Source organism: Diabrotica undecimpunctata, chromosome 2 (genome assembly GCF_040954645.1).
Source record: "Diabrotica undecimpunctata isolate CICGRU chromosome 2, icDiaUnde3, whole genome shotgun sequence".
NCBI classification, from domain to species: domain Eukaryota; kingdom Metazoa; phylum Arthropoda; class Insecta; order Coleoptera; family Chrysomelidae; genus Diabrotica; species Diabrotica undecimpunctata.
In genome coordinates, this window is record NC_092804.1 from 90,436,801 (window position 1) to 90,463,168 (window position 26,368).

Sequence of the window (26,368 nt, forward strand, 5' to 3'; positions counted from 1 at the left end):
TATAGGAAGCTGATTATAAGAAATACCACGGTAGCTCTAGTCTCAGAGATTATACGGATGGATTTTTATAGATGTTATCAGTAAAAGCTGTGGGAGATATCAGACTATGAAAAGCAAATTATAAGGAGAAGAGATATTATAACGATCAGTATCAGGTCTTATTTTCTAATCATAAGCTAACCTAGGAGAAACATAGAAAATAAACAAACAAAAAAACATGGTATACCTAGAAAGAAAACAATATATGAATTACTTATTAGGAGGTAGCCTACCTTTACCATATTCCCTAGATACACCTTATCATCTGAAAGAGAGTTATAAAAAAAATAGGAATAGTAATACAAGTCGTAATGTTATGGTCTATTTATCGTTAAATATTTATTAATAAATTATTGCCATAGTCTTAATTTTAGACGCTGGAAAGCTTTCTTAGTCTTCACAATAAAAATACATATAGGAAACTAATCTCATTAAAACTAGAAACAAAATTCTTTAAAAATTAAATACATAAAGTTAATTTAACAAATTTTTCTAATAACAACAAAAGTTTTTTAAATGAAATCAATAAAACTGTTATTATTATTATAATCACTGAATAGCTATATGTCGAACACTCTAAAGACTCTGCGTCATACAGCCAGACACTTTTGTGTCTGGCTATATGACGATAAGTCTAAGCCAAAAAAAAACTTGTTAATGATCACTTTGTAAGATAAGTACACAAAATTTGTACTTATGTATATACTGAACTAAACACAAACTCAAAATAAAGTCGACTTTATTTAGATCGGATGAGCTAGCTGGCCATCGAATATGAGTGTAGTGAGGTCACACAATATTGCACAATGTTTTAAATCTTTTGTAATTTTCACACATAAAATTATCTCGGTATTGTTTAATAATGATAATTGGAGGGGTGCCGGTGTTTAACATCCCTTCAGGGAGATCCTTGAATGAAATCAGTGTCTCTTTCAGCGGTTTGCACTTGCTGTAAGTCCAATGTTCCGCTAGCCTTCGAAAGCTCAGTAGAGAAACTTAGATGGACTCTTAGGATGTGCTGTGATCTGGCCTGTTTGAAAAGGCTGACAAAATTTAATAAAACACGTGCTTTTTTAGCTAGAATTGTAATGAAAAACTTAAAGAATGGGCAAGAAATAGAAATTTATAGTATTAACAGTGAGTGAATTATTGTAAAGAACCTAATTAGAAAATGTATACAGGTTACCAAACTTCCGAAAACACCATAACGAGATCTTCACATAACGGTCCCGGTTTATTTTGCGTAACTTTGAGCGTGGAGAAGGACTCTCCGAAAATTAACAGGTCTTTACCATAAGAATGTTACTAACTCACTGTTGCCGCTAAAAACCCCCGAAAATACGCATCTTTGCATTTGAATGATCATTCAAGGTCAAAGAGGCGGAGACTAACAGTTTCTACGAAACAAGACTGCAGTATATGCACCCTGTGATTATTTTGACATATTTGTGTATCAGAGGCTGCGCGGAAATACGAGTATATTTATTAATTATGAAAATAGAATTATCTGGTTGGAGATTATAGTTCTCCAACATTCCCCCCGGCGTTAGAGCCTTGTGGTCTAACCTACTCTTCTTTATCTTGCCTAGGGAGAACCGAAATTTTAGAGATTGCTCTTGTAAATTGACCATTGATGGTCTTTAACTTGACCACTCTGACTTTGCCATCTTGACCGGGCATTGTATCAACTACCCGTGCTAGAGGCCATTTAAGAGGAGGTACATCGTCCTCTCTCAGAAGAACTAAGTCATTGATTTTTATGTTATCCCTTGGTCGGGACCATTTTGGAGAGTTTTGTAAGCGGTTTAAGTAGTCAACAGACCACTTTTTCCAGAAACTTTGTTGTACTTTTGCAATTTGCTGAAACACGGATAGTTTATATTCCGGGATTTTTTCTAAGTTTTGCTCAGGATGCGCTGTCAGGCTGGAGCCAATTATAAAGTGATCAGGACTGAGAAAAGTGTAATCAGAAGGGTCGCTGGACATGGCACAGATAGGCCTTGAATTCATCACAGCTTAAATTTGAACCATGACATAAAACTGTTCGAAAGTGAAAGAAGAAGAGCCTATCAGCCTACGCATATGATATTTAGCGCTTTTTACTGAAGCTTCCCAGATCCCAGCCCAATGAGGAGATCTAGGGGGAATAAACTTCCATGAGATTTAATTTTCTGACAGGTATTCCACAATGGTTTGAGAATTCGACTTATTTTGAAAGAATTTGTATAAGTCATAAAGCTGGTTTCTTGCACCAGAAAAACATGTGGCATTGTCACTGTAAATGACGGTTGAGTTACCACGTCGGGAAATGAACCTTTTGAGTGTTAATAGGAAGGAAGAAGTTGTTAGATCAGAAACAACCTCAATGTGCACAGCTTTGGTCACCATCCACACGAAAATGGCTATGTATGCCTTGATTTTTGGCGCTTTTCGGAGTGAAGAAGATTTTAACAGAAAGGGTCCACCATAATCTACACCTATTTTTTGAAAGGGTTTTGTTGTAATGGACAACCTATCTCAGGTAAGTTGCCCATTAGCTGTTGTGCAGGAGTGCACGAAAATCGGAAACATGTGGTGCAGTTGCAAATAATTCATTTTGTTTCCTTTAGAGCATTGAGAGGCCAGAATTTCAACCGAAGGTTTAAGAGAACTGTTTGAGCACCAGCATGTCCGAATCTGAGATGTTCATTTTTGATGATACGATTGACGGTATGGTTCTTGGATGGAAGCAGTATCGGATGTTTTTGCAAATAGTCTATGTCGGGACAGTTTGTAAGTCTGCCTCCAACTCTGAGAAAATTAGAAGGATCTACAAATGGTTTTAGTGAAACGATGTTTTTATTTGAAATAAATTTGTTATTTTTAGGCTCCGCAATTTCTTTTGAGAATGCATCACCACATCGCCACAGAAAGGGGTTCAGAAATTTTTTGTTTTTTACAATTAGAAATAAAACGAAATACGTACTCTACTGTACGTTTTAAGCGTGAAATATTTGAGAAACGTGAAAAAATTCTCATCCAGAAGTTGTCTCCATTAGAATTTACCACGAGGCTTATTTTTCGTTCCTCGGGCAGGTTTTCGAGAACTTTGTCATTTGCTAGATTGGAAGCATTGCAATTTTTATCTCGTAAGTATTTAGGGCCTTGCCACCAGAAATCGCTATTGAGAATTTCAGAACCAGACATTCCTCGAGAAAGAAGGTCTGCGGCATTTTGTGTAGACTTTATGTGACGCCATGTAAAGTTTTGAGTCAACTCTTGGACAAGTGCTACCCGGTAAGCCACGAAAACCGACCACCGACTTGGGTGACTGTTACACCACGACAGAGCAACCTGGGAGTCTGACCAGAGGCTGACTGAATGAAATTTTACAAGTTGGTTTTCAAAGATAGAAATTATTTTTGCAACAAGTTTTGAAAGAAGAACCATTGCGCACAGCTCAAGCCTAGGAAGTGTTACCGTCTTTAACGGAGTTATCCTTGATTTGGAAGAAACTAATGCACATGATAGCGGGTAGCGGGTAGACACTCTTTACGATCCCAGTAAAGACAGGTCTGCTTCAGGGATGCGCCCCTGCCATCGAGCAAAAAGACAAAAGAGGGAATCTAATCGTTATGAAAAGGCGACCAAAAAAGTGGCCTCTGATGGCCGACATATCCGGAAATGCGAATGCGCCAAATTTAAATTTTCCGACACTTATTAACAGTAGCTATAAAATAGTTTTCAGAATGTGTCTTAGACGAGAAAATTTTAATTAAATATTAACGATAACAGTCTAAAATGTGAAACAATTGTTAAAAAACTTCAATATAAATAAGATTTCATGTGACAGTTGGGACAAATAATAACATAACCCAACTAAATTTGATTTCTTAAACAAGGAAAGACTCTCTTTCCTTGTTTAATTTGGCCTCTCAAGATGGCACTTCCTGTCTAACAATATTTTTGCCCCCACTACCTTTACATTCCCTCTTTTGTCTTTTTGCTCGATGGCCCCTGCCCACGCGAGCTCGGCTTTTTCTCCCAATCCTCTTCCGGGAGAGAAACGGATCCTAAGCCCTAAATCCTACCCACCAACCCAGACCTAACCAAATCCTTCCCTTCCCTCCTCAACCCGCACTGGACCAGCGTGAGGAGATAACGGTCCAAACCTTCAAGTCAATGTACAGGACAAAAAAGAAAAGACCCCCAGTGCCTAGCACTACCCAGAGTCTTGATCACGGCAGCGATCAAACAACTAACGGAAGGGGGGTGCTAAGAATCCCTGGGTAAGACCCAGCTGCCACAGGATGACAATTTGGCTATGCTCCTACAATATTCGAACACTGACGGACGACAATAGATTCCCAGAAATAGAAAGTGAACTAAAGGATATAAAATGGGATATCCTTGGTATATGCGAGACCAGAAGAAAAATTGATGAGTTTATAATACTAAAAAATGGCACACATTTTATGCATAAAGGTGGCGAATACACGGGAGTGGGATTCTTGGTAAAACAAAGCCTCACACAGTGTATCGAAGAATTCAAGCCCATATCAGACAGAGTAGCATATCTCATCATCAGGATTAATAAAAGAACCACTCTGAAAGTGATCCAAGTGTACGCTCCGACCAAAAGCCACGACGATGAAGAAGTAGAAATATTTTATGATGAAATAAGAACAGCTATAGAAACACATAAAGCAAATTACGAAATACTATTAGGAGATTTTAATGCTAAATTGGGCAAAAAAGAGGAAGATTATGAACATTTAATTGGTAACTATGGTTACGGGAAAAGAAACGATAAAGGAGAAATGCTTCTCAATTTCATGAATGAACATTACATGTACTCAATGAACTCCTTTTTCAATAAAAAACCAAGCAGAAAATGGACATTGATGAGCCCCGATAAAAAGACAAAGAATGAAATAGATTATATCTTAACGAAGAATAGAAACCTAGTAGAAGACGTATCAGTATTAAATCAGTTTGACCTAGGAAGCGATCATAGACTAATAAGAACAAAACTAATAATTAACAAAAAACTAGAAAGAAAAAGAATACATGAAAAAAGATACAAATGGACATCTGAAGAAATCAAAAATAGTGAATTTAATAAAAAGATAGCGCATGCATTAAATCAAGTTAGCATGCAGCAAATAAACTCCAATGATATTGATGATTTGAATAACCTTTTTATCGAAACAGTGAATAAAAGCCTTCTGCAACTGAAAAAACCAAAAACAACATACAATGAATTGGACAAAGAAATATTACAACAAATAAAAAGAAGGAAGATCTTAAACAAATCTAACAAAAGGGGAACCGACGAATATAGAGAACTTAATAGGCAGATTAAAAAAGGAATTAGACAACAAAAAAGAAAAGAAAACGAAAAATTAATAACAACAACTATTGAAAAAAATAAGAGTATGAAATGCCTCAGACCGACACTAGGACGACGTCAGATGATATCATTAATGGGAAAAGACGAAAATGAAATCACAACTAGAGAAAACATACTGACACGAATAGAAGAATTTTACACAGAACTTTACAGAACACATTAACAAGATGATGAGATCAGACCAGCACGGAAACTAATAAAAAATGTTGGATCAGAAATAATGCCAAAAGTAACAATTTCGGAGGTAACTACAGCATTGGAAAACATGAAGAGAAATAAAGCTGCAGGAGAAGATAATATTACCACAGATATGATATTAGAAGGAGGTAAGGAACTAATTGCAATTGTAACTAAGCTTGTGGACTGTTGTTTACATCAAAGCAAAGTCCCTAAGAGCTGGAACAACTCTAAAGTAATCTTATTACACAAGAAAGGCGATAGTCGAAAATTGGAAAACTACAGACCCATCAGCCTACTGTCACACCTGTTTAAAATACTCACCAAAGTCATAACTACTCGACTAACAAGGAAATTAGACGAATACCAACCATATGAACAGGCAGGTTTTAGAAAAGGCTATTCAACTTCCGATCACCTGTTAACCACAAAAATATTAATAGAAGAATGTAACGAATACAAGTTTTCAGTTTTTCTAGCATTTGTAGACTACGAAAAAGCTTTCGATACCATAGAACACACGGCCGTAATAAACACAATGCAAAATTGTAGAATAGACAGCAGATATATCAACTTAATAAAAGAAACTATGAACCAAGCTACAGCTACATACTACCTAAATGAAAATGAACACACGAACCCTGTACCATTAAACAGGGGAGTCAAACAGGGAGATACTTTATCACCCAAACTGTTCACCTTAGTTTTGGAGGACGTTTTTAAAAACCTAAATTGGAAATATAAGGGAATAAACATCAATGGTCGCTACCTCAGTAATCTACGATTTGCAGATGACATAATCCTGATAGCTACTGACCTACAAGAAATGCAAACCATGCTTTTAGAACTACATACCGAATCTTCTAAAATAGGACTGAAAACGAATTTAAACAAAACAAAAGTCATGCACTCCGAAGACACCGTGACAATAATAAACGATAAAGTTATAGAAAAAGTGGAAGAATATATATATACTTAGGACAAAAAATAATACTAAATAGGGAAATTCAAACTGAAGAAATAAAAAGAAGAAGAAAGTTAGCTTGGGCAGCATTCGGTAAACTGAACTATATACTCAGAAATCAACAAATTCAATTACATCTTAGATCTAAAGTTTTTGATGCATGCATTATTCCGATATTAACTTATGCGGCACAAACATGGACAATCACAAAAAAGAATATGAATTATACTTAGAGTCACTCAACACGCGATGGAAAGAGCAATGCTAGGTATATCACTTAGGGACAAGAAAACAAACACATGGATAAGACAGAAAACCAAAGTCACCGATGTGGTGCAAAAATCGTTAAAGTTGAAATGGGAATACGCCGGACATGTAGCTAGGAGCGATCTAAACAAATGGCACAGATCAATTTTAACCTGGAGACCATACCAACACAAAAGACCCAGAGGCAGACCTCCTATGAGATGGACAGATGATCTGAAAAGGACTGCCGGGAAAAATTGGCTACAAGTAGCGTACAATAAAAAACAATGGAAAGGAAGACTTGAAGAGGCTTATGTTCAGATGTAGACGTGAATGGCTAGACGAAGAAGAAGAAGAAGAAGAATGCACATGATATGGTTTCATCGGCATAGAAAGTTCTTAGGTATACGCATGCGCCATAAGCTGCCAAGCTGCTGTCTGAAAATCCATGAAGCTCAACCTTTAGAATTACTTTTTCAGAAAAGTAGAAACGAGAAATTTTTAAATTTTTTAATTGTGACGTAAAGTCCTGTAGAAACTTGTTCCAATCGTTTAGAATAGTTTTGTCCAAAATTTCTGTGTCCCAGTGAATTTTTTGCAGATAGAGTTTCTGCATAAGCATTTTGCCTTTAACAATGAACGGATTGATGAGTCCCAGAGGGTCGAAACATTGTGCTAATGCAGACAGGATTTTTCTTTTTGTTACTGGTGGGCAGAAATTATTTTCGGGGACGGAAATTGTTATTTGGTCTTCCGCAAGGTCCCATTTTAGGCCTAGAACTTTGCTGGAAGTAGAATCGAAATTTAGGTAATATTCCTGAGTAGTATTTTTTGAATGTTCTGGATTGATTTGTTGTAGGAATATGGATGAATTTGAATGAAATTTATGTAATGTAAAACAATGGCGGTTTAGAACAGAATTTAATTGCTGAAGTATTTCGAGCAATTCTTCACTAGTATTTGACCCACATAAACCATCATCTACGTAAAATTGGGTTTCGAGAAAATGTGAGGCCAATGGGAATTGAATTTTATTTTTATTTGAAATCTCTTACAAACCTCTCGTCGCAAGAAATGGGGCGCTGTTTGTCCCGTATGTAACAGTATTAAGTTGAATACATTTTATAGAGTCGTGGGTATTGTCCCTCCACAGAATATTTTGTAGAAAGCGTTGATCTTTGTTGATCCACGTCTGTGGAAACATTTTTTGAATATCACAGGAAAATATGAATTTGTATTGCCTGAAACGAACCAGAATATCGAATAGGTCAGGTTGCTCCTTTTAATGAAATGTCGTTCAGACTTTTTCTTGTAGAGCTTTTACTAGTATCCATGACGACACGCAAAGTTGTACTTTTATTTGTTCATTGATGACACACAAATGTGGAATAAAATATTTTTTGTCCGAATTCTCATTCACGAACGAAAGCGGTACATATTCAGCATGCCCTGAAGAAATATATGTGTCAATGAAGTTTTTGTACTCGAAAAATAATTTTTTATCTTTTTGGAATTTATTTTCGAGCGACAGAAAACGCCGTTTGGCTATGGGAAATGAATCACCCAGTAATTTGTGTTCTTGTGCACTTTTTAATGGAATATTTACTTCAAAGCGTCCATTTTCAAGGATATTTGTTGTAGTTTGGAATATTTGTTCGGCCAGCTCGTCAGCTTCCGACAGAATAGGTTTTTGAGAAAGTTCTTCCATGTTCCAAAATTTTGTGAGCAGCTCATCCGTGCTACACGTAGAAAGTAGAGCAACCTCTCGGACAAGTTCTCGGAGTAACAATCGGACCGTTAAAGGGTTTCCGTTTTTGTCGAAAATGGTGACTTTGGCCGTAGCGAGAAGTATGTTTAAATTTTTTACGGACAAAGCAGAAAAAGAATTTGTAAAAGGTTCTTGCCCTTGAACCGAAGGACCTTGAAAATTTGAATTAGATGAATGCTCGCGTTCGTAATTGTTTGAATTTGTAGAAGTTGACGGACTTTCATTGTTATGAGTAGTAGAAAAGAAATAATTTTTACCCGAAATTATGCCTACCTTGGCAGTTTACGCAGAGACCTTTTATCTTTTGAATTTACGAATTTTGTTTTGTCATCATGGTGAATGTTTTTGAAAAATTGACATTTATAAATTTTATGTCCTTGTTTTTTGCAGTAAATACAATAAAAGTCAGAAACTAAATTATTTGAAATATTATTTTTATTTGAATGCTCTGATGTGTTATTACTGTATGCATGATGTGAAACTTTTACATTTTTGGTTTGCCTAGTATTTGTATTTTCCAGAACAATGCATCTTTTTTCTAGAAATTTAAGAAAAGCATCTAAATTTGGTACATCTGTATGATTTCGCTCAGTTTCAAAAAGTCTCCTTGTTGAAAAGTCTAATTTGCTTTCTAGGAGAAAAACTAAAATTATATCAATGAGCTCTGAACTTGAAAATTGAAATTTTTTTAGCAGTTGCATATTTTTTGTTACAGTAGTTAGAAAATTTCTGAGGATCTGCGGTGAGCTGTTATCATTATAGGAATGTCTAGAATTTCTGTTAAATAAGAATTTATGATTGTGACCTTATTTTGATAGCGGTTTTTTAGAATATCCAAAGCAATTGAAAAATTTTCATTGGTGACTTTCAAAGAAGCCACCAACTTTAGAGAATCACCCTGTACGTAACATTTTAAGTAAAGAAATCTTTGGATGTCAGAAAGGGACTGATTTTTTATTATCAGTGTGTCGAATAGTTCATAGAAGCTTTCAAAATCACTTACGTGTCCAGAAAATTTGTTTAACTGATTTCTGGGAGTTTTACGGCCATTTGTTTAGTAGCGCTCCCTGTATTGGTAATTTCCAATGATTTAATCGAGTTTTGAATTTTTGAAAGCGTCGCAAAATTATTTTCTTCAAACAAAGCACGATCACATGCTTGAGAATCGTCCAGGAATTCAATTTCATCCTGTACGCTGTTGAAGTCAGAGGAAAGGTCTTTTAACCTATCTTCTCGTGTTTTGAATGAGAAAACATCTTTTTCCGAGTCGTGGTTTATTTCTAGCCACGTTTGAATTCTACCAACAGAATCTAGAATGGAATGCTTCTTTTTTGTTCATTTATTTAAACCTTTATTGCTCATTGTAATAACTTTAATTTGTTTATTTTTGAAGAAAAATATTATTTATTATTTTTTTAATTAATTAATTCTGAATTTTTAATTTTAACAAGCACGCAATAAGCAAAACTAAAAATTCAACCCTGAGTAGGTATTTAACAATGTTTAACTTTATAAAAACACTAATTTGCACTGGATTTTTGAAAAATAACTTTTTGAATTTATATAGAAAAGTTTGTTTTTGTACGTCACCCCTGGGTTCTTGGTACTTGAATGTGGTCTGCCTCTCCCTCTCTGGAATCAGCTAGTCCTAGAACAGCATTTATTGAAGTAATCACTGGTTTTTTAAACTATCACTGTTTTGTTTATCGAATGTTTATTTCTCCGTAGAATAAATAACGCGCTTACTATGTCTCTAGGAATTATTGTCTATCGACGGGAATATTCGAAAACGCGAAACTTTTAATGTCTTTTTGAATGCACAGAATGATAGAAACTTGGATTGAGTGTTTTTAGGCCAGAAAGTAGGATCAAAAATCCGGATCGAAGCAACCAAATGGAGGGGTGCCGGTGTTCAACACCCCTTCAGGTAGAGTCTTGAATGAAATCAGTGTCTCTTTCAGCGGTTTGCACTTGCTGTAAGTCCAATGTTCCGCTAGCCTTCGAAAGGTCAGTAGAGAAACTTAGATAGACTCTTAAAATGTGCTGTGATCTGGCCTGTTTGAAAAGGTTGACAAAATGAAATAAAACACTTGCTTTTTTAGCTAGAATTGTAATGAAAAACTTTTAAAAGGGGCAAGAAATAGGAACTTATAGTATTAACAGTGAGTGAATTATTGTAAAGAACCTAATTAGAAAATGTATACAGGTTACCAAACTTCCGAAAACACCATAACGAGATCTTCACATTACGGTCCCGGTTTATTTTGCGTAACTTTTAGCGTGGAGAAGGACTCTCCGAAAATTAACAGGTCTTTACCCTAAGAACGTCGCTAACTCACTGGTGCCGCTAACCCCCGAAAATACAGGACCCTTAAGCTAGCGGGGACATATGAGCGGAATCCAATTTAACCTACGTAATATTTTTTCACCAATTTTTCACTAATTTATTACCACCCTAATAATTTTTCACCACCAAACCAACCTTAAGGGGAGCGATTCTGCTGGCTTAAGATTCAAGCTAGCAGAATTCAAAAAAGAAACTTTTTGTTGATGGCATATTTTTTCACCCATTTTTCACTAATTTATTACCACCCTAATAATTTTTCACAACCAAACCACCCTTAATGGGAGCGATTCTGCTGGCTTAAGGTTCAAGCTAGCAGAATAATAAAATAAAAAATCTTTTTGTTGATGGCATATTTTTTCACCAATTTTTCACTAATTTATTACCACCCTAATAATTGTTCACCACCAAACCAACCTTAAGGGGAGCGATTCTGCTGGCTTAAGGTTCAAGCTAGCAGAATTAAAAAAAAAACTTTTTGTTGATGGCATATTTTTTCACCAATTTTTCACTAATTTATTACCACCCTAATAATTTTTCACCACCAAACCCCCCTTAATGGGAGCGATTCTGCTGGCTTAAGGTTCAAGCTAGCAGAATTAAAAAAAAAACTTTTTGTTGATGACATATTTTTTCACCCATTTTTCACTAATTTATTACCACCTTAATAATTTTTCACCACCAAACCACCCTTAATGGTAGCGGTTCTTCTGGCTTAAAGTTCAAGATGGCAGAATTAAAAAAAAAAACTTTTTGTTGATGGCATATTTTTTCACCCATTTTTCACTAATTTATTACCACCCTAATATTGTTTCACCATTAAACCACCCTTAACGGGAGCCATTCTGCTGGCTTGCGGTTCAAGCTAGCAGAATTAAAAAAACATATTTATAATATACCACAGTGTTTTGCTAGGTTTTTACGAATTTATTACCATCCTAGTAATTTTTCACCCCTTAACTACCCCTTGTGAAAAGTCAATAATTGTGTTAGATTAAAATTTAAGGAGAAATTTTTTTTTTCGAATTTACTGTCCACTACTTATAACTGAAATAAAAAAGTGTTTTGTTAAGTTTATACTAAACTTTGACCATCCTGATAAATTTGCTCCCATAAACCTATTCGAAAACTTTCCTACTAGCTGAATATTTGAACCAGCAAAATAAGAAAAAAACGTATTTTTGAAATACCTCAGTATTCTACCAAGTTTTTACTAATTTATTACCACCCTAGTAATTTTTCACACCTAAACTATCCCTTGTAATAAGTCAATAATTCTGTTAGGTTAAAATTTAACGTGAAAAAATCTTTTTTTACAATTTCACTATCCTCTACTTATAACTGACATAAAAAAGTATTTTTACCCTGATAAGTTTCCATCTCTAAACCAATCTTATTTGGAAACGTTCCTGCTAGCTTAATATTCGAGCCAGCGCAATTAAAAAAAAAATATTTATGATATACCACAGTGTTTTGCTAAGTTTTTACGAATTTATTACCAACTTAGTAATTTTTTATTACTTTACTAACCCTTAGTGGAAGTCAATAGTTCTGCTACGTTTAAATTAAAGGTGAAAAAGTTTTGTTTTATAATTTTACTAAATACTATTTATAAATAAAATAAGAAACTCTCTGGTTAGTTTTTACTAAATGTTAACCAACTTCACCAATTCCACCATCTACACATTTACGCTGGTTGAATGCAAAGCAAATCTTTTCGGAAATATGAGATACTACAGTATTATGCTAGATTTGTACTAATACATTACCATCCTAGTAATTTTTCACCCTTCAACTACCCTCTATGAGGAGTCAATAATTCTACTACGTTAAAATTTAAGGTGATAAAAAATCTATTTTTATAATTTTACTGTATTCTACTTGTAACTGAAAATATATATTGCTTGCCTCAGTTAATGGGAAACATTCAACAAGATACACATTGACGCTAGGTGAATAAAAAATCTTTTTGAAAACACAAGAGTGCTCTGCTAGAATTTTACTATATTTTTACCAGCCTAGTCATGTTTTTCTCAACTACCCTAATTGAAAAACATTTTCAAATGTTATTCTATATTAACTAATATTTATTTTTTCAATGTTTAAATATTAAAAATATGAAAACACTTTATCCCAAAAACTATAAATTTTACCTCTTTTAAAAAATTGACTCTGGTTCGAGTCGTATTACATGGCTAAGCGAAATCGAATCGTTAGTCCCTTTTATAAATATAAAATAACTGAAATCAAGTTGAGTTTTAGTAAATACAATGGAATTTTTATATTTCACAGAATAAATTACCAGGTAAGAAATATTCAAATTGAAATAATTTTATTACGTCTATTACATCATTTATCTGATTGTAAAGGAGGGTCGTCGGGACCGTGCGCACCTATTGTTAAAAGATTTGTATTCATTAGGTAGATGAAAATTTGAAAAATAATTTAAGTATTTAATATTTTAATATTATTTAAATAAGAAGAGTATTAACGATTGGTCAAAACATAATTTTAAGATTAGGTGTATAACATAAAGAATTTATATTGGAAAACATTTTAGGATATAAATATTTTAAGTAGGTATATTCAAATGAAACCGAAATTACCGGTTGGTCAGAACAGCTGATATAGATTATTTGCGTAGTAAAATAAATTTATAGTAGCAGCATTTTAAAAATTTAAAGATATTTGTATTTCAATTCTTTGTCGATTTTTCATTCATTGTCAGTTGAATATAGGTAAAAATTTTCTTTGCTTTTTTATAAATTAATTTACGAATTAATTCTAACCTTGATATCGTCTTTTATGTCTTTTGTTTAGTATATTGTTTAAAACTAAGTCTAACTTTCCACGGTCCATCGATTCATCTAGCAATAATTCTTTTACTAGATAACGCAGAGCAGTCATTTTATTATTAAAAAGTCTATAACTGTTCTTATTCTATAAAACCGATCTTCAGGAATAACATTCGGTCCTATTGGATTATGGATGAAGATTAAGCACCTTAAAATTATAAGAAAAAGATCTCTTCCGATGTTCTGCAAAAAAGATTTTAAGTTGAATAGTGGATCTGTTTTCCAATAACCCTCCAATCTTGAAATCCGTATGTGTCAGTGTGGAAGATAATTCTCATAAATACTAGAAATTCAAATAAGGAAAGTAGTTTACATCTTTAAATGCTAGAATTTACACAAACACCAACTTTTTTATATGCTAAACATTGCAATATTGTTGTTTTGTACATTGCCTATTTTTTAACAAAATTTTACAACTTAAAAAAGGATCATTCCCGTGAGTTGGCTGTATATCATATATGTAGTTAAAAAACTCGAACATTGAAGTAAAACACTGTTGTGATTGGTATATTTAATTAAATTTTAAAAATCCTAAAGGATTAAGTTCAAAACGTTTTCGGACTTATCAGTCAATCTTCAATGAAATTTGTAGTACTTTTAGTAAGTAATTAATAAGTAATAGGTAAGTAGTAATTTTTAATTAAATATACCAATTATTACAACAGAAGTGTTTTTCACACACACACACTCGCACACACACACACACCGTGTAAATGTATTGAAGTATTTTTAAAAAAACAAATTTGTTTAATTTTTGTTAAAGGGGTAGTAAGGGGTGAAAAATTACTAAAGTTGTAATAAATTCGTAAAAACCTAGCAGAACACTGTGGTATGTTATAAATATTTCTTTTAATTCTGCTAGCTTGAACCGTAAGCCAGCAGAATCGCTCCCCTTAAGGGTGGTTTGATGGTGAAAAAATATTAGGGTGGTAATAAATTAGTGAAAAATGGATGAAACAATATGCCATCAACAAAAAGTTTTTTTTTTGAATTCTGCTAGCTTAAACCTTAAGCCAGCAGAATCGCTCCCATTAAGGCTGGTTTGGTGGTGAAAAATTATTAGGTTAGGGTGGTAATAAATTAGTGAAAAATTAGTGAAAAAATATGCCATCAACAAAAAGTTTTTTTTCTGAATTCTGCTAGCTTGATCCTTAAGCCAACAGAATCGTTATTAAGGGTGGTTTGGTGGTGAAAAAATATTAGGGTGGTAATAAATTAGTGAAAAATGGGTGAAAAAATATGCCATCAACAAAAAGTTTTTTTTTTGAATTCTGCTAGCTTAAACCTTAAGCCAGCAGAATTGCTCCCATTAAGGGTGGTTTGGTGGTGAAAAATTATTAGGGTGGTAATAAATTAGTGAAAAATTGGTGAAAAAATATGCCATCAACAAAAAGTTTTTTTTTTGAATTCTGCTAGCTTGAACCTTAAGCCAGCAGAATCGCTCCCCTTAAGGTTGGTTTGGTGGTGAAAAATTATTAGGGTGGTAATAAATTAGTGAAAAATTGGTGAAAAAATATTACGTAGGTTAAATTGGATTCCGCTCATGTGTCCCCGCTAGCTTAAGGGACCTCGAAAATACGCATCTTTGCATTTGAACGATCGGCTGATCATTCAAGGTCAAATAGGCGGAGATTAACATTTTCTACGAAACCAGACTGCAGTCTATGCACACTGTGATTATTTTAATTTATTTGTGTATCAGGGGCGGCGCGGAAATATATTTATTAATTATGAAAATAGAATTATGTGGTTGGAGATTATAGTTCTCCAACAGTATAAATATTTGAAAGATTATCATCTGAAATTACAGTTACAATAATACTAGAGTGGATCAATCAGAAATTATCTACTCTAAGAAGCAAGTATGCAAATGATAACAGGTCAGAATTAGCTGATGTAGACACAGTTGAGTTTAGAGCTTTCTTAGGATTGCTGTTATATTCATCAATATGTAAATCGAATCACAAAGATGTCGACTCATTCTTTGCTCCTTTTACACGCGATGAAAAAAAGAAGACTGATCCATGTGCTGCTATTTCTGATGTTTTTTACATGTTTATACAGAACTGTCATGAGCTATACTCTATTGGTACCACTGGATGTGTCGATGAAATGCTTATTGGATTTAGAGGGAGATGTAAATTTAAGATCTACATGCCACAAAAGCCTGCAAAATATGGAATTAAAGTAACGTGTCTAAGTGATGCCCGAACCAGTTATTTATTTAATGCCTATATATATATATATATATATATATATATATATATATATATATATATATATATATATATATATATTTATATATATATATATATATATATATATATATTTATATATATATATATATATATATATATATATATATATATATATATATATATATATATATATATATATATATATCTACGGCATAAAGTGGACTCCGCCCATGTTAAAATTCAGGTTCAATTGAGCTCCGTGGTCAAGTGGATACCGATATACGGAGCTCACTTGACCATTCCATAATATTGGTTCTGTCGATTCATCAACATCTATAGTTTAATAATTTATAAAAATTTTTTGGAGCCCGTAAATACCCCTGTATGATAAATGTATATCGTTTAGTTCACGTGTATATATTATAGGGGTCGTACAGATCTTCTTCAATGTATATTTGAACCATACGTTTATCGGTTTAAGTAAGCTCTGAGAGTTTGGCAACTGTGTGATTATACCATATATTTTCAACACATACCCTGAACGGTTCATATGGGCTCCTTATTTTTATCTACTGTTCGTAGACAGTGCAATCTAATACGCATTACACAGAGTAACAGAGGATATCTTATTACCTGGTATAACTACGTACTAAAAGGTAACTGGTTCTTTGAAAACAGGTATATAGATACAAAAAGATTTGGGCTTATTATTTAATGGAATATTCGCTTGCATAGGAAATTTTATTTTTCTGCATTTTTAAAAATGTTGTACTTTTATTTAATATAATTTTATTAGTTCAATGCCGAAGTCGATGTTTTCTTAATTATAGAAATTGCGTAATATATTTTGTTTACGTAAGTGTGTCTTTGTACGTTTTATGTAAGCATCCGATTAATAGAAACTGCTTTTATTTCATCCAATGTTCTGCGATATCTTGTATAAAGTTTTTTTATTATTTTAGTTCTAATCTTATTTGTGTAGTACATTATGATATCTCGATAGAAGGTTATCTCAAAATAAATATGGTTAAGTGCTACAATAGATATTTTTGTGTAAAAATTGGTAGTAGTATATACAACAAGAAAGAATGGTAAATTTGTAGGGCGAAAGGACGTGCGCCTTATTTTTAGCTAAAAAGCTTGCGAAGATTACTAATTCTGGGCCTTAATTTACCTTTTAGTTTTAAACAATGATCTGTGAATGACCACGTGCGATACAAACTATTTTCAAGGAATTTATAGGAAGTCTATAGTTCAACGATTTCATGACATTACTGGATGTTCAGTTTTGTGAAACGTCTATGTTAGGGAAATTGAAGGAGCACACATGAGTTTTTCAGGGGCTTTGGCTGAAAATTGATTCATAGTTTATTTTTATTGTGCAATAATAGGTGTATCATCTATATAATAGAAGTCCTAGTATCTAGTGGTATGGGTTGATCGTTTGTGTAAATATTATACAGTGTAGGTGTCTTTATGCTACCCCAAGCGAGACCGTTCGTCATCTGCTATTCTTACAATACCATTGAGTGATATGAAAAATATTCTGTTGTGTAGGCATACGCAGATAATACAAATGGGTTAGTTATCTAAGGGGATATCATATAGTTTTTGGAGATATATCCTGTAATTTAAGGTGTCGTAAGCGGCATTTATATTGAAAAATACCACCCCTGACACCCGATATTTTTCGTACCCATCTTTGCTGTGTCGGGTAAGATTTTATATTTGTGATGTACATGATCTTTACTATCTACAGCCACTTTCGTCTTTTAATTTAAGTTTTTTTTCTAATATCGATGAAATAATATTAATGATCTTGTGTAAAAATATTTTGAATAGCTGACAAAATAAATATATTCGCCGATAATTTTTATGGTCGTTGGAGTTTTTGCCAGGTTTAAGCAAGGTAACAACTTTGGCTTGTCTATAGACTTTGGGTATCTGCATAATTTGAATATAGTTGTTCATCATCCGGATAATCCATTGTAGTGTTTTTGTTCCAGATTTCGTAATTAGCTTTGTGCTCAGATCCTCAATGTCGGTAGTTGCATTATTTTTCATTTAATTTGTAGATGGTGGATCCAAGCTTAATATCGTTGACAGGTTCTCTCAGCTGACTGGTTTTGCTTTTTCTTTGCTTCTTTTCCGACAAAGATAGCATGTCTATATCTATAATATGGTTTTCAGCAATCAGCTTAATACCAAATACCCTAGGTTAGGCCCTATATTTGTCTTCTGCACTAGAAACTCGCCAGATTCGTGTTTAGCGCATATGTCTGATAAGTTTAAGTAAAATACAGTTTCTTTATCTCTAGATATGCCCTTAAGAGTTATATACATAGTTATAAGAATAGATGGTCCTAAAAAGGACCAATTTGACAAAATCATATTAAAGTGGTGACTGAATAATTAGCCGATTAATTAAGTAATCATTACTCGGGGTATGCCCGATTGCGGTAGTCTTATTAGTACTTCAATCTTCGCAAAGGCTCGTTCTTTGAACCCCAGAAGTAATGCCTAATCTTTTACTTTTTATTAAAAATTAAAATTTTACGTTCTGTGTATTACTTTTTGACGACATTTCGAATCAGATTTGTGTAATAATAATTTTAGGTATTGAACAGCCTCTTTGTGGAAAATAAATGAGTTTGTGATAACGGTTACAACTCATATATAGATAATAAGAAAATAAACAGTTAAAATAAGTGTAAAAAATTTCAACTACATACATCAGCGCCATTGTTCAAGTGATGAGTTTATCACAGCTATCAAAGGTCACATTTTAATTCAAGGTTTTATTTACGTATTTTTAATATTAAAAAAGTAGGAAAATACATGTTTATGCCTTTATTTTTTATAATCTATTCTATCTTCTTTCTAGAGTACAGTCCTTTTTTGAACGACTGTGTTCTTTTTCAATTGGGCACTTGTCCAATGCTATGACAAACACTTTGTCCTCTGCTATTCTATATTAATATGATTGACTCATTATTTTCTTTTTCTTGCAGATATTTTAATGTTGTTTATCCTGTGTATCTTCTGTATATTTTTATTTCTTCTATGTATTGAAACTTAAATTTTGGTTATTATTAAGATTCTCTTAACGTGTTTATTAATTGTCTTGTTTCTGCGGTACGAATATATGTGTATCATGATAGGTTGTAATGCATATTTCATTTATTGTAATTAAAATGCTCTTTGCTTTTTGCCAATTGCTTTCTCACTTCCCCAGCGATAGGTCTTTTTTTTTCTCATCAACAACCTCATCCTCGCTCGAAACAGCTATTCTAAGATATTTAGATTTCACTAAATATTCTATCATTTGTCATTTGGTTTTTATCTCAAATTTGCCCCTATGATGAAATTTTTATAATATTTTATATCTGATGCTTTCATATTAAACTGGAATAAAAATACTTGGTAGATAATCTTTATTCGTTTTGAGTACACTTTTTTTTAGAACCTAGTACATAAAATAATAAATATTTGGCTGTTCAGTGTTTTCCAAGTATGTAAAACATAAACAGACTTACATATTAGATTATACATTTAATAAGAATGTCTAATATCTAAATTTAAGATTTTATATCTCAAAATATGTGATAGCAAATTGCTATATAAAAGTACGAGGCAATATTCTCATGCTGTGAGCTTTGCTACTCTATTGCTTTTATGGACGTCTCCTCTATTTCTATTCACAATTCTTTAATTTTTTTAACGCATAAGCGATTTTTAATTTGTTGTCAATATTTTTCAGGTGTGTTTTAATGAAATTGACATTAATTTGATAGTTTCCATTTTATTAGTACTGATGGTATATGACTAGCATCCGTTGGTACTATATATCAATTTCAACATGTGGAAGTGAGAGCACTTTCCTGTTAGTAATTCCAGTGTCAATTATGACGAAACCAGAAATAACCCATAATATTCTCCCCGTGATCTTAGTACATATTTCCGTTGATTGAATATTATAGGGTATTCAATATTTCAATCAACGGTATTTCAGAGTGATTTTTATTAATTTTTATTTATATTTGCAAAATGAAGAAGAAAGTTCAGTACAGGCGGTTAAACAGCTGATCTGTCAATTTAGAAGTAAGAGCAAGTACCAACTTTCTGAAAAGTATACCCATACACAAAAGTGATGATAAAATGTACTGCACAAACTGTAGCGGTAAAAGCTATATATAAGCTATATATTAATAATTAGGATATACAGTATTTTTTCTAATGCACCTGGAACGATTGAGTGAATAGGTGAACTATCAAATAGGAGACCATTAGTGTGGAATTAGAACAACTTAATAAATCGTTGATCAATTATTCACTATTAGGCAGTTAATGAGAAATGTTGGGAATACAGAAAAAACATTAAACTAGTTATTTATAGATTTTAAACAAACACATGATATAATCATAAGAATGAAACCATAGAATACTAATGCCGAACAAGGATTACCTAAGAAATTAATTTTAACAAGGAGTAATCTACAAGTAAAATAAATATGCTTTCACAGAAAACTGGGACAAAGTGCTTTAAAAAGGTGAATGAATTAGCGTAGGTAAACAGCTGTTTTGAAACCTAAATATTATGAGAACAATTGGGGATATTATATTACATAAACTAAACCGCTTGTCTACAAAAATTATCAGGAAAATTTGATTACGACAGGACAGACTAATGACTTTACAACTAATTGCCACATAAATATCACTTTACGCAAATAGGATGATTTTGTATAATATAAGACAATTCATATATTATAAATTTATACCTATATTGATACAAATCGTAAAATAAAATTACAACTATTATACACTATAGTAAATACTTATTTAGATAAACGTACAATATTCCACAGAACGTTAAAAATAAATGTTATAAATAAAGGTGCTTTTCAATTCGCGGTAAAAGATTTAATAGAGTTCAGCACGCAAGATAAATTCGTAACAAAATTCATATACCAGTAAACGGTACTCGATACAGCAGCAAAGTAATTTTGGCAATAAATATGTAGGTTTCCCATTAGGCAATCCAGACCACGTGACCTCTGGTTGGCAAACAAAGGTTATTTTTGTGATTTTCCTAATAACTATACGTTATTTATCCTGTATGAATATTATTCGCTTCATTTTTGGAATTTTTATTGTATGTAGTTCAATAATATGCTTAAACCAAATGCTAAGGAAATTATTAATAGAAGCACCAGATGTTGGACAAAAACAAGCAAAATAATATTTGTTTATTGTTGCTTTTCAAACAATGAATAAAACATATCTTTAAAACACTAAAAAACATTAACAAAAACAAGTAGATAAAGTTACGGACAGTTTTGTTGGTTTTGTGTGCCAACCAAATACAATGTTTAACAGGTCAATGGATTGCCTAATTGGAATCATAGCACCCGCTATGGAAAATGGTGTCTTCTTTGACATACAGCAACCACAAATGTGAAATCAGGAAAGATTAATGTGAAGTTAGGAACATTATATACTTAATGAAAAATGTTATGGGAAATGAAATGGGAATAAAAAAACATTATGCTAGTTATTTATAGATTTTAAACAAACATATGATATAATTATAAGATTGTAACTAAAATGCTATGGAAGAACTAGGCATACCTAAGGAAATAACTGTCAACTTACTTTCAAATGTACAGTTACCTCAAACAGGAAGATGCCGTATCTCCAATCGTGTTTACGATCGTTTTGGAGAGCATCGCCCGGAAAGCTAATACAGAAAATCTCACAGTTTAATAATCAAGGTCTTCAGATTATACGGACTTTCGAGGATGAGTTTAATATAGTAGCGAGTATAATTATTAGTAACAAAAAAACATTAATACATTCAATAGAAAAAGCGCAGAAAAGGGTCCTCCAAATCAACGATAATAAAAAAAATATATGGCTATCATAAGAAGAGCACTACGAAACAGAATAGGACATATTATTTTAATAGACCAGTACAACTTTGAAATGGTTCATCAGCCTAAATATTTGGGATTTAAGAGCACTTTTAACAAAAACACTACAAAAGAGAATAACAGAATACAAGCTGGCAATGCTAAGTTTTAAGCAAAAAAATTAAATCCAATCTTTATTTTCCTGTTTGACCTTAGCATTAGTTCCCGGTCGTAAAACATTTCTGGGGCTTTTCTTGTGAGTTTTACTTACATTGTTTTTTTATATCCTGATTTTAGTAGTTTGTATTACACTTCTGGATTTAAACTTTCAAACCTTTCAAAATTATATGGGTCTATTGTTACGTTATATGCCCTTTTCTACATCGTCTCTTTTGTCTTTTAATGAACATTTATCTGGTTTTCTCGTTACTGACTATTATACCGTTTTTTTTTGCTGGTATGTAATAGCATTACTCTATAGTATTCTAATATTTAATCGATGGATTAAATCCGGATAGCGGATAGATAATCTTTAAAAAAAAAAGAGGTTAGTCTTTGTATGTGGGTATATTTTATTTTATAAAAACCCTTAAAAGGGCAACACTACAAGCACGAACGTTTTCGGAACAACTGTTCCATCATCAGGTTAAAATACAGGTTACCATGCCTGAGCCACCAAAATATTTGGGTAAAAACCCTTTAAAATGTAATGTGTTACCAAAGATTGTACATGTTGTTGATAATATTATATGATGTTTAATATTTTAATTAGATTTTACTTCAGGTAACATACACCCATGCTTAAGTGAGTTCCAGTGTCCGGAGAGTAAACCTCTTCAAACGGACTACGGCTGGCAACTACGGCTGGCAACTACGGCTGGCTTGAGTTGCCAGCCGTAGTCCGTTTGAAGAGGTTTACTCTCCGGACACTGGAACTCACTTAAGCATGGGTGTATGTTACCTGAAGTAAAATCTAATTAAAATATTAAACATCATATAATATTATCAACAACATGTACAATCTTTGGTAACACATTACATTTTAAAGGGTTTTTACCCAAATATTTTGGTGGCTCAGGCATGGTAACCTGTATTTTAACCTGATGATGGAACAGTTGTTCCGAAAACGTTCGTGCTTGTAATGTTGCCCTTTTAAGGGTTTTTATAAAATAAAATATACTCACATACAAAGACTAACCTCTTTTGTTATACGTGGTATACAGCCAGCTACAGGAATTATTTTCCTTGTGGATTTAGATAATCTTTACTTTCTTGGAGAAATTATATTCTAACACACAAAAAACCTATTAAATTGCCAAAACCTTCCTTGGCTATTATATATAATCGCCTGGCTGGTCGTTGGATAATAGAAAGCATGAATGTAGCAGTTTTAATGGCTTGCTAAAATCGGGGAGCAGAGATATCAGTACCAAGTTAATAACTCTTGGAATTGTTGCTTGACCGGCAAAATATTAAATACCAGAAGGTATAACGATAGCAGTCTCACTGCGACCTCGATGGAGAAGGCAAAGCGAAACAACTTCATTATTATTAAACAACATTATATTTTCTAGTAAAATCATCACGATTTTACAGTAAGACAAATTTTCTAATGTTGGTAATCAAAAGATCATGTACGTACCACCGGATTCCCTATTTCGGTATCCAGCAAACTCCTTGTAATAACGATACAGGAAACAAAACACCAGAGATATAAATAAATAAACCAGAGATCTAATAAAATACAGATTCTCGATTCAAATAAATCAAAAATGAACGAACAGCTTACCAAAATAGAAATAACGTCCTTTTAACACGTAATCCATTAAAGGTCCATTAACAAAGCAGCTCCTAGAATGATGCTTATGATATAGATTTCATAGGAAACTCTCTCCCGTTCCTAAACGACATCTTCAACAAAGTCCAGAGAGCATGAAAAAAGTTTTACTTAAAATCAACGAGGTGAAAACCAAATACAAGCAAATACACAGAAGAGACCAATTCAATGAATTTAGATAAAACATTAAAGTCAACAACTACGTTTTTTAAAGTATTGAAGACTTTAAATATATTGGATCAATAATCACAGTTAATAATAAAGCCACTGAAGAAATAAAGAACATAATACAAACTTCAGACCTATTTTAATATAGTGATGCGAATTATGAAGAATGACTAAAACAAATAAGGTTTTATTACTATACTGCTACAAATCCGTATAGATTAAGAACAGATACTGAATGAAGAAAGCTCTTATAAGACCAGGAGAATTAATTTTATTGACTAAGTTAGATCGGACACAAAATCGGATATCTCAAAAAATTAATATTTCATTTGATTGCAGATTCATAGAAGACCGATCAACGTGGAGAAAAGTTGTAGTTAGCGAAGACTCACCCAGTGTTGTAGCGCTATGTAATGATGACGATAAAAAGAAAGGGCAAATAAAAAAGCAACAAAAATGAACCAATGGTGCAGAGCTGCTTAAAAATCTTGATTGGAAATAATTAATAATGTATATGTATAGGTCATTTCCAGAGCCAATGTGCTAATTGTGCGTAAAATAAAACTTTTTAGACTAAATCTGCTACAGGACTGTGTGACCCAAATACATCCATAGCTAAAAACTATCGATGTTTGTATGAAAGATGAAAATTTCATTTTTAAATGCTAATTACAATAAAATGGTAAATTTATCGCTACGGGACATACCGATGTCGCGGTGTCTACCCGCGAATTTTATTAATCTCTTTTAAAAGAATATTGGCACGTACACATAATCACATAATTGTAGACGGTATCTTGTACATAAATACTAAGAAGGTTGTCGTTGTTATCTAAGACTAAGTTTGACAATTTACAGGAGAACCATGTTGGAGTACTATTACTCAGGACTCCCACATGAAGAACATTTAGCTGATAGTTGTGCTCCTAAAGCGCATAAGAGTGCTATAGCTCACAAAATGGGTTCAATTACATTGCAACTTTTTAAATTTTTTGTGATAAAATGAAGTGATTGATTGTTGTTTTGAAAAAGCAAGTTGTTTTTTTTATTTTTGTATTCCTATCATTATATAAATGTACCTGATATTGTAAAACCAACAACATTTTTCATAATCTATTCTGAAATGGGCTTTCTCTTACTGATAACTATCAAAAGTTTTATTAACTTCTCGTTAATATAATTATGTAGATATTTAGATTTTTATCTTGTTCTTACTATAGTGCTAAAACACAAATGTAGTCATAATCTACTGTATTTTTTTCATAGGTTTAATAGTTTTTAACTGTGTGATAGCCTATGTGTCTATAATAACTTACGCATAGAAAATAATAGAATTTTGTACCTCATAATTTATGTTTATTATCCTTTGTTTTTTTTTGGAACATCTAAAAGTATAGCAATACATTTTAATTATTAAACAAAAGAGAAAATAAAAACACTTTTTGTGGTGTGCCACTTAACCTTACACAAAATCGTACACAAATAGTCAAATGGTAGTAAAAGTTTCCGATATAGGCAGACGGCAGAGGCATCGCCGCGCACGATGTCCATACTATGACATGTTTTTCATACGGTTTTCGGATCGATTTTTTCAAAACATCAAATATAACCTATTTTTGCCTTTCTTTATTTAGGCTAACCGCTACTGTTTTTTTCTTCAGCGTTTCTTCTTAATCTAGATTAATGTTATATTTACAATTCTTTCTGAAACGAGCTGTAATTTTTCTCAAATATCCATATTGTTTGGTTAAGGCGCCTTACGGTTTAGCATGCTGTGTCAGATGCTCTTTAAAGTCTCTTTCAATATTAATATCGTTTGAGAAATTTTTCCCAGATACGTATATTTCGTTAGCTAATCTACCATTTGAAGTTCAATCTTCTTTTAATATTAGTTTAAATGGTCCAGTAGTGTATTCGAACAGTTCAGTTATAAGCAAAATTAGGTGTTGTTGTACACCTAATTCTTTTAGTATCAGTCATAAGTGTATCCATTTGACTCTGTCGAACGCTTTACGATAATCTATAAAACAAATCTATAGTGGGATATTAAATTCCCTAGACTTTTATACTTTTTTTGGACTTTTATAATAATATCTTTAAAATTAAATGTTTAGTGAAAATCTCTACGCGACTTTAATGCATTAAATATTTTAATTAAAAATCGACATACCTATTGAAATTAGACAGTAAAAAATTATGTCATTAAAGATTGATTTATAAATTATTGTAGTTTAAATTCAACTACGCTATGAAACAAATATTGTATGTCATAATCTACAGTAATCGAAAAATTACAAAGACCTTCCTGTTGTACAGTTTTCTTTAATTAATAGGGTAACAAACATTATAATCCTACCGAAGGGGCGTCTACTTTCATAAACTGTTACACGATTACTCTATCCGATGTACGTACATTTATGGACTAAATGTTTCAGTGCCAATGCATTTTAACAAAAAATACTAATTAA

At 32.6% G+C, this 26,368-nt stretch overlaps 1 protein-coding gene across 1 annotated transcript in view; it reads right to left on the reverse strand.

Moving 5' to 3' along the window:
- Window positions 1-26,368, reverse strand: part of LOC140434729 (arylsulfatase B-like) — a 1,454,394-nt gene that overhangs the window by 14,895 nt on the left and 1,413,131 nt on the right. The gene's annotated exons all lie outside the window — the stretch shown is intronic.